This window comes from Myodes glareolus, chromosome 5 (assembly GCF_982192425.1).
Source record: "Myodes glareolus chromosome 5, mMyoGla1.1, whole genome shotgun sequence".
Classification (NCBI taxonomy): domain Eukaryota; kingdom Metazoa; phylum Chordata; class Mammalia; order Rodentia; family Cricetidae; genus Myodes; species Myodes glareolus.
In genome coordinates, this window is record NC_142030.1 from 484,642 (window position 1) to 493,260 (window position 8,619).

General features: G+C 42.6%; 1 long non-coding RNA gene across 1 annotated transcript; it reads right to left on the reverse strand.

Annotated features, from left to right (window-relative positions):
- Nucleotides 1–2,169: 2,169 nt before the first annotated feature.
- Nucleotides 2,170–3,044, reverse strand: LOC146894772 (uncharacterized). The gene is made up of 2 exons (XR_015001093.2): nt 2,976–3,044; nt 2,170–2,325 (listed from the first exon to the last, which is right to left on the reverse strand). It is a non-coding gene; the product is annotated as an uncharacterized LOC146894772 (long non-coding RNA).
- Nucleotides 3,045–8,619: the final 5,575 nt, after the last annotated feature.

Consider the following 8,619-nt stretch of genomic DNA (forward strand, 5'->3'; position numbering starts at 1 on the left):
CCAGGGACTAGGACTTGGACTCCTTTGGATTCACACAGGTATGTGTGTGTGTGTGTGTGTGTGTGTAAGGCATTTACAACATCAATAAAATCTAGGGATTCTATTTAAAAAGAAATATATCTTAGTGAGGTAGCACAGATTTATAATTCCAACAATTGGTAAACAGAGACAGGGGATTGCAAGTTTGAGGTCAGACTGGGAAAGAGAGAGAGAGAGAGAGAGAGAGAGAGAGAGAGAGAGAGAGAGAGAGAGAGAAGAAGAAGAAGAAGAAGAAGGAGGAGGAGGAGGAGGAGGAGGAGGAGGAGGAGGAGAAGGAGGAAGAAGGGAGGAATGGACAGATGGAAGGAGGGATGAACGGAAGAAGGGAAATAGAAAAAAATAACAACAAAATACAATAACAACTAAAACCAAAAATAAGAAGAAAAACTATATATAATGGTGAACACTTCCACCAATAAAAACAGACTTCCTGCTATTAGGGAAGAAGCTATGGGGAATATCACACTTAGGTCACATGAGAGGAAGAAGAATGACCCTAATGGGGAAGTTATAATCCCGTAAGTGTTTCACCAGGGACTGGCTACACTGTAGCCTTTAGAGGTCATCAGTGACTAACAGGGACTGGCTACACTGTAGCCTTTAGAGGTCATCAGTGACTAACAGTTGTTCACAGCTCTTTAACTGTTCTAATCTACAGTCCTCTTGCTTCAGAGACTTCAAAATCTTTTTCAAAAAATCATTAATCTGCATTTTGTAGAGAAGTTTCAGATTCACAACAAACTGAGCAGAAAGTACAGAGAGTTTCCATATACACAGGGCCCACACCCACACCCTCCTCCACGAAAAACATTTCGAAAGCAGAGTTCTTGGCTTTTTTTCTTTTCCAAAATTAATACCAAGATAAAAATTCAAATGTAGCTGCTCTGGCTGAAGTGGCATTCACAGCCTCTCAGCCTCTGTCAGACCCTAGTGTTTGCTTTGAAACATCTGTTTTTAAAAGTTCTTTCCATGCGTGAAATATGGAGAATAACATAGGTTAGAAAGTACTCTCTGGACTACAGAAGAAGAATATGTTGGAAATTATTCTTCAGGCTGCAGAAGCAATAAACAATAATGTTCTGCCAAGAACTGGAAGAGAACAGGCTTCCATTCTGAGACTTGGTTTCCCATCTCTGCCACAAACAGGTTCCTCCATGCTATGAATCAGTCTATATTTAGCTACAAGAGTGAAAGGGCTAAAAAGCTACAACTGAAATGTGCACCCGCACCTCAGTGGATCTGATCCACTCATAAATTTAAGGGGTTTCTTGCCATGGACTCCTTAGATGCTGAGGACAAACCAATTAGTTGTTTTGGGGGAATAAGAGGGCAAGAGAAACAGAAATAAATGGTGAACTCCCCTGGAATGCAGTGTTGGAAGAGCTTCCAGGAGAGATACCATGAAGGCCTGTAACATTATCCAAAAGAAACGGTGTTTCAGCCAATAAAGATACAGAGAAATCCTGTCCTTGGGTGGGAGGAAGAGTTAGATCATTGTAGAGGTTGGGTAGACTGGGATCCTGGAGATGAATGATCAGAACCAGGAGATGGAGAAGAGCCAAAATAATTTGTGTGTGTGGGTTTTTTTTTTTAACTAAGCAGGGAATAACTGGCATTTAAGAGAAAGACCCTGGGTCCATTAGTGCCAAAAGGCTAAGCCCAGTGTACACCAATTAGAGTACCAGTAAGGAAAGAAAAGAAAATTTATCTAAAGCATTAGGAAGAGGAACAGATAAAGGGGTCAGTGACTCCATGCCCCTCTTCAGGATACTGACAGGAGCCTTAGGTTTAAATAGAAGAGGCATTAGGGTAAGAGTGAATAGATACTCATCGCTAAGCAGTCATAAAGATGTAACCTGGTTGATCATTGTTGTCTTCTGCCTCACCTCTCAAGGGCTGGAATTATAGCTCATTGCTCCCACACTTGACTCATCATCTCAGTTCTGGTTCTGAAAGCTGATCTGAAGAAATTGTTAGGGCTGACATCACTGGAGGGAAATGATGTAAGTCCTGCAAGATGGTTACTTCTGCTCCAAGATGCATCCTCATCTGGGGGATGGAATTTTCTGTTCTAAAAGGATTTGATTTTTTTTTCTTGGACTCCAAAGTGACTGTAGTTTGAACAACAACTTCCTTCATGTCTTTATTCTCAAAAGAGGATGAGAAAAGTTAGGTACACAGACTCCTTGAATGATCAGCATGCTTAAGCTAGATCCAGCGGGAGATGGAGACAAAGTGAAATGAAGACGGAAAAGCCAGGTTTTCCATTCTGCTTTCAGCTGGGCCCTGTAGAAGAAGTGAGCATTTTTAGCAAAAGCATCTTCTAAGTGCCTGTTATAGGGGGTATATGTTGTCAACAGACCTTGACACATATTAATTGTGGACTTTCTCTAAGAATCAAGGCAGCCACTTGGGGTCTGTTTACTCTTCTCTGCCTTCTCCTCCCGAGTGATTGACCTTGGATCCCCGAGGCTCTTTCCTTGCTGTGACTGTGAGGTGTAATATTTACAGCCTATGGGTTGGTGAGGTTCTGTGTGCAGAGGATTGAGGCTTTTGCTCACACAGAATGGAAGACCAAGGAGTGGGTCTATAAAGGACTTTGGATTCCATGACCTGAGGTTCCAGGCTAAGGTTGAGAGCCTCTGGGAAGGAGAGTTGAGAGTTGAAACAGGGTCGAGGGCCAAGAGCCAGGGTGGAGTGATTTGAGGGCCAAGATGGCAGTTGAGGCCTGGTAATGGGGCAGCTGAGGGCAGGGATGGACGTGCTGAGAGCCTGGACTGGGACTGAAAGCAAGAACCCAATTTGAGGGCCAAATTGGCTTAGAGCAGCCTGTAGGGTGTACTCCCAACCCTCACGCCTTAGTTTCAGCTCTTGGCTTCTTATCGAGCCTCTGGGCCCCAGATGAGGGATTCTTGGCTTGAAAGCACGCAGCTTACCCTGGGACTTCAGCGTCACTTCTTTGGAGAACAGCTGCTGGCAGCACAAGCCTGTGCGGGAGTGGGGGGGAGGGTGGGGAACACTTGTGCGCAAGCGCAGACTGCAGCGCTCAGCCTGGTGGGCACTGCAGCTCGCGCGCACTCTCTGGTGGATGCTCAGAGCCATGGCTTGTGGCAGGAGTGCACAGATTTGCTTCAGGCGCCCAGCCAAATGCGGTGATTTTCCAGGTCCACACAGGCCAGGAAGAGAGGATTATAGGGAAACGAGACAAAAGTGCCAGGCAAACCGGCCTGTTCTGCATTGTTTGGTAATCAGGTGAGAGCAGTGATGGGGACCATTCCTCACCCCTCACAGCTTGGACAAACCCTGACACTTGGTAGGGCGCTGGGCCCAATAGCTTCCAGCTTTGGAGGGCATATATTTGGGGACAATATATCCAGACTTAGACTAGAGCTGACCCGCACGTTCCTCCCCGGCAGTGTACAGAATATGTCCCCTCTGCATACTCTCACTAAAGGCATAAAGAACGTGAGGAGAGACACTGCCCAAAGAGTCCAGACTTCTGCAAAACTAGTTGAAGTGGAGGAGTGGCCCAGGGCCTGCCCATGCTTAGCAGAAAGGTCTCCCCAAACATATGAAAGGCTGAGCTAGTAAATGTGAACCCACAAAGTAATTACAAGTCGAATTCATTTTTCTTCCTTAGCTGGCACAGCTGAGGGCTCCTATCTCCAGATTCTGAGCTGTTCTTGCTTCATCTTCTTGGGTCCCACCCTAATCCCTCGGAAGTGGTCACTGTGGAATGTGTTTCCTCCAGCCTGGGACTTGAAGATTAGTCATTAACATTATTGTAGTAGGAGGCCACTTGTTCGTTTACTGCTGCTCAGCCCCAAAATAATCACACCGATACTGTATTAATTAATTCACTGCTTGACTCATTAGCTCTAGCTTCCTGTTTGCTATCTCTTTTGTGTTGTTGACCATGTCCTTTCAGGAGGTCCCATTTATTAATTGTTTCTCTCAGTATCTCAGGAAGTGGTCTCCTGTGCCAGTGCATTCAAGTGTACTTCCCACTTTCTCTTCTATAAGGCTCAGTGTGGCTGGCTTTGTGTTGAGGTCGTTGATCCATTTGAACTTGAGCTTTGTGCATGGTGATAGATATGGGTCTATTTTTATTCTTCTACACGTTGATATCCAGCTATGCCAGCACCACTTGCTAGATATCCTTTGTTTTTTCCATTTGATAGAGAAATGGCCTCTTTAGGGCCATCCATTTTCATGTTTCTCTGGTTCAGCTAATACTCCATTGATGGCTGTCAACCAGTCCTCCGGGAGGACCTTTTTTGTACAAATTTGGGACAAATAGCAAGCAACTTCAAAAGTAACAATATATGGGAAGTGGTCTCGACACTTTTACAGAACTCGTGCATTCCATTCACAGACACCCCTTTCACCACAGTACTGCCGTGGCCACAGGTGCTGTGTTTCTGCCATTAACTGCATCATAGGTACTGTGGGTGTGTAAGGCTCCTGGCATGCCCTCAGTATGATGACACAATATCTCATGTTCCTCAAGAAGTATCTAAGGAGATGACCTCATTGGTGAGCTGGCACAATGTTCTTGTGGCACATTGAAATCCAGATAGAAGGAACTGGCCTGATCACTCAGCAAGCTTGTGATACAGCTGGAATTAGAACCCAGGTTTCCTGATATACAATCCCTTCTTTTTTTTCTACTGAGTTTTAGAGGCTTTGATGTTTCCTGGGTGTATATGTCCACTCACATATCATATCTCACTATGTGCTAGGCATAAGGCAACAGATGTGCAGTCATATATCGCAGAGTGAAGCTTCAGACACCAATGAACAGTGGTCATCCTCTAAGATTATGTTAAACTGAAACAGTTGTATTACTATAAGACATCATAGACATTTAAATATCATAATGCACTGTATCACCCACACATTTATTAAAATGGAATAAACAGATCTAACTTCTCATATAAAAGTATAGTGCACATAAGTAAGTTCACTGCACGATACTTGATAATAAATTACTATTTTACTGATTCATGTATTTTCACTACTTTTAGAGTGTATTCTTTTTTTTTTAAGTTTACAGTTAAAGAGTACACCAGGTTTACCAGCAGCAGTTTCATGTACCACGTGTTCACTGGTCTCATATCAAAGGCAGCATTAAGTGATGGTGTGAGTACATTCTGTCATATTTGCCTGGTGACAAAACGCATTTATCATGTGTCCCTACCATTAAGCCATTTATGGTGGTACACAGAGAGGATCTAGCTCCGAAAGCTTGCATGTAGATGAATAGAGGAAGCATGCCTTCTAGCATCTTTCTGTGTACTTCTGCTGTTCTCTATGTTCATTGTTTCCTCTCCCGGCCTCTTTCAAAAAGGAGGCTTATAGAAATCTAATCCTGAAATGATACAAATCTGTCGCCAAAAGACATCTCAAATCCAGCTGACACTACTGACTTATTGACAGACATTGTCCAGTGGCCTTGGGGAGGTGGTGGGCAGCCCAGCAATGGACTGTAATAAGGAGAGACAACTCAGCACCCACCCTCCTGTGAATAATAGAACAAAAGCTGCCAGTGCCTGCCTGCAGGATCAAAGCACACAGACAAACATTGTGTCTCTCAGTTAAATAGATCTGCAAACAGCACTGGAGCAGTGGAGTCACGGAACTTTCTGGCAGGGAAGTCTGGGCAGTAAACAAACATGCTAGAGAGAAGATTTCTGTACCCTGCCAGATGCTTCTCAATGGCACTTTCTGTGGTCTTTCTCTGGAATTGGAGGACTCGTCCATCCGTCCTTATATACCATCTATCTCAAAGTCCAGAGAGATGGAGTGGACAAAGTCAGAAGTGATGGGCAAAGGGTGCTGAACTAGGTGATAGGAGACTTAAGATCTGTGATTTAGGCACCCCAAGAGTTTTCTAGGCCTTAGTTTTTCCATTTGTAAAGAAAGGGAGAAATACTGGCTCAAGTCCATTTCTCTGGGAAGAGGAAGATTAAATCAGTGGCTTTCAGGCCCCTGTCTGATTATTGACTGACGATGGAAGTGTGGGCATTTCTGTTCTTGGTCTCAGTATGAAGATGCCCATTTCCTGGGAAATTTGGAGATGGCAGAACAGCCAACTTATTTATTCTTTCTTCCATCCTGATTACACTTGCTAGTAGACAAACTAGCAGCAACCTCAGAGTAATTCTAAGAGCAAATACATTATTAGGATTTTTAAATCTGAAAAGTTTCTAAGATGCTAACGTCTGGGACTGGAGGTTGACTCACTGTCTATGAGCGCTTGTTTCTCTTACATAGGAACTGGGTTCAATTTCCAGCACCCATATGGCATCTCACAATTGTCTAGCTCCAGTCCCAGGGTATTAGATGCTTTTTTCTGGTAGCCACGGGCACCGACAATACACTTAGTGCACATAGATACAAACACACGCAGGCAAAACAATCATACTCACAAAATTTTTTTAAAAAAATTAAAGAGTTTAGGTCTGTGCATCTGGTGGTATGTGTATGAGTGTTTTGCCTGAATATTTTATGTGCGCCATGTGCTTGCTTGCCCACAGAATTCATAAAATGGTAACAGGTTTCCTGGAACTGTAGCTCCTGTGAGCCTCCACATAGGTGCTGGGAACGGATCCAGGTCCTTGTCAAAACAGCTAGTACTGCTAATTCCTGAGCGATCTCTCCAGCCCATGTTCACTATCTTTTCAAATGCTTCGTGGAAGCATTTAGAAACCTTTGGTGAGTTATGTGTATTGCTAATTTTTCAACTGAGATTTTTGTTGTTTATGTGAACTGTGGTAGTTCTTTCTGTATTTTGTGTCACATATACAAATTGTAAATATTTTATCCTGGTCAGTGGCTTGCCTTTTCTTTGACCTTATTTATTTACTTAGACAGTGTCTTACTGTATAACCCTGATGGCCTTAGACTTGTCATAAAGACCAAGCTGGCTTCAAACTCACAGAGATCAACCTGCCTCTTCCTCCCTACTACTGGAATTAAAGGCATTCATCATCACATCAGTCTGATTTTCCTTCTTTTTTAGTGTAATGCCTTTCAAAGACTAGAAGTCTTAAACCTTTGATGAAGTCTGTTGAATGATAGTTTATCTTATGGTTGTTTTCTTTAATTTCCCCACCCCCCCCAAAACATTGCCTATCCTGAAGTCACTAATATTTTCCTATATTTTCTTACAGTTTTAGGTTTTATGTATAGATGGATGAGGTATTTTTAATCAGTCTTCAGTGTGACATTAGAATTCCATTAACTTCATACTTTTTTTTCCTGTAGGGATATCCAATTACCTTATTAACCTGCTGGAAAAACAGCCATTTGTACCTTATGAAAAATAACTTGAGGGCTAGGCTTGGTGGCACACACCTTTAATTCCAGCTGAGGCAGGTAGACCTCTTGGCATTTGAGGCCAGTTGGGCTTGTATAGTGAGTTCCAGGCCAGCCAATGCTACATAATAGTGAGATTCTATCTCAAAAATAAATAAATAAATAAATAAATTTTCAAAAATTGGTGCAGTTTCACTCCTTGGCTCACTGCTGTGTTCCATAGATCTAACTTTGTGCTTGCTGCAAACTGTTTTGATTATAGTAGTTGTTTACTAAGTTTTGAAAATAGATGATAGGAGCCTTGATCTAATTTTATTTAACATTTGATATTGTTCTATAATTATTTGCCTTGTTTTATTAAAGAATTACTGCGTGAAAATATTACTAACCTGAGGTGAACTTATCACAGCCCTGCCTCCAACTTTGCTCTTCTCATTATTGTGACTTGTGGGGAATACTATTTTCAGGTGTGCTACTTTTGCTTATGCTGCATTTGTTTAACTCCGTGAAGCTGGGATTCTTTGCCTGCCTAAAACACCTGATGGTCTGACAAAGAGCTGGATGGTCAATAGCAAGGCAGGAGCGGGGATAAGCAGGACTGGCAGACAGAGAGAGTAAATAGAAAGAGAAACGAGGAAGAAGAACAAACAAGAGAACCAACAAGGAGAAGAGGAAGGACATCAGGGGCCAGCCACACAGATAGTCATGGATTAAGAATGAAAGTAAGATATATAGAAGTAAGAAAAGGAAAAAAACCCAGAGGCAAAAGGTTGTCAGGATAATTTAAACTAAGAAAAGCTGGCAAGAAACAAGCCAAGTTAACAAGACCAGGCATTCATAACCAAGAATAATTCTCCGTGTGTGATTTATATGGGAGTTGGGTGGTGGGCCCCTCAAAAGAGACTAAAGAGCCAAATGAGTAAAACATCACACAATTGTGGCTACTCTACATTGCTTCCATGTTAATGTAAAATTTAGAATAAGTTTGTTAATCACCTAAAGAATGTTTATTGGGATTTTAACTAGTCTTTGAACTTGAAGATCAGTTTGGAGATTTTTTTTTGTTTTGTTTTGGTTTTGCTTTTGTTTTCCAAGACAGAGTTTCTCTGTGTATTACTGGCTGTCCTGGAACTCACTCTGTAGACCAGGCTGCCCTCAAACTCACAGAGATCTGCTTGCCTCTGGCTCCCTGAGTGCTGGGATTACAGGTGTACACCACCACTGCCCAGCTCAGTTTGGAGATCTTAACTAAATTGAGTA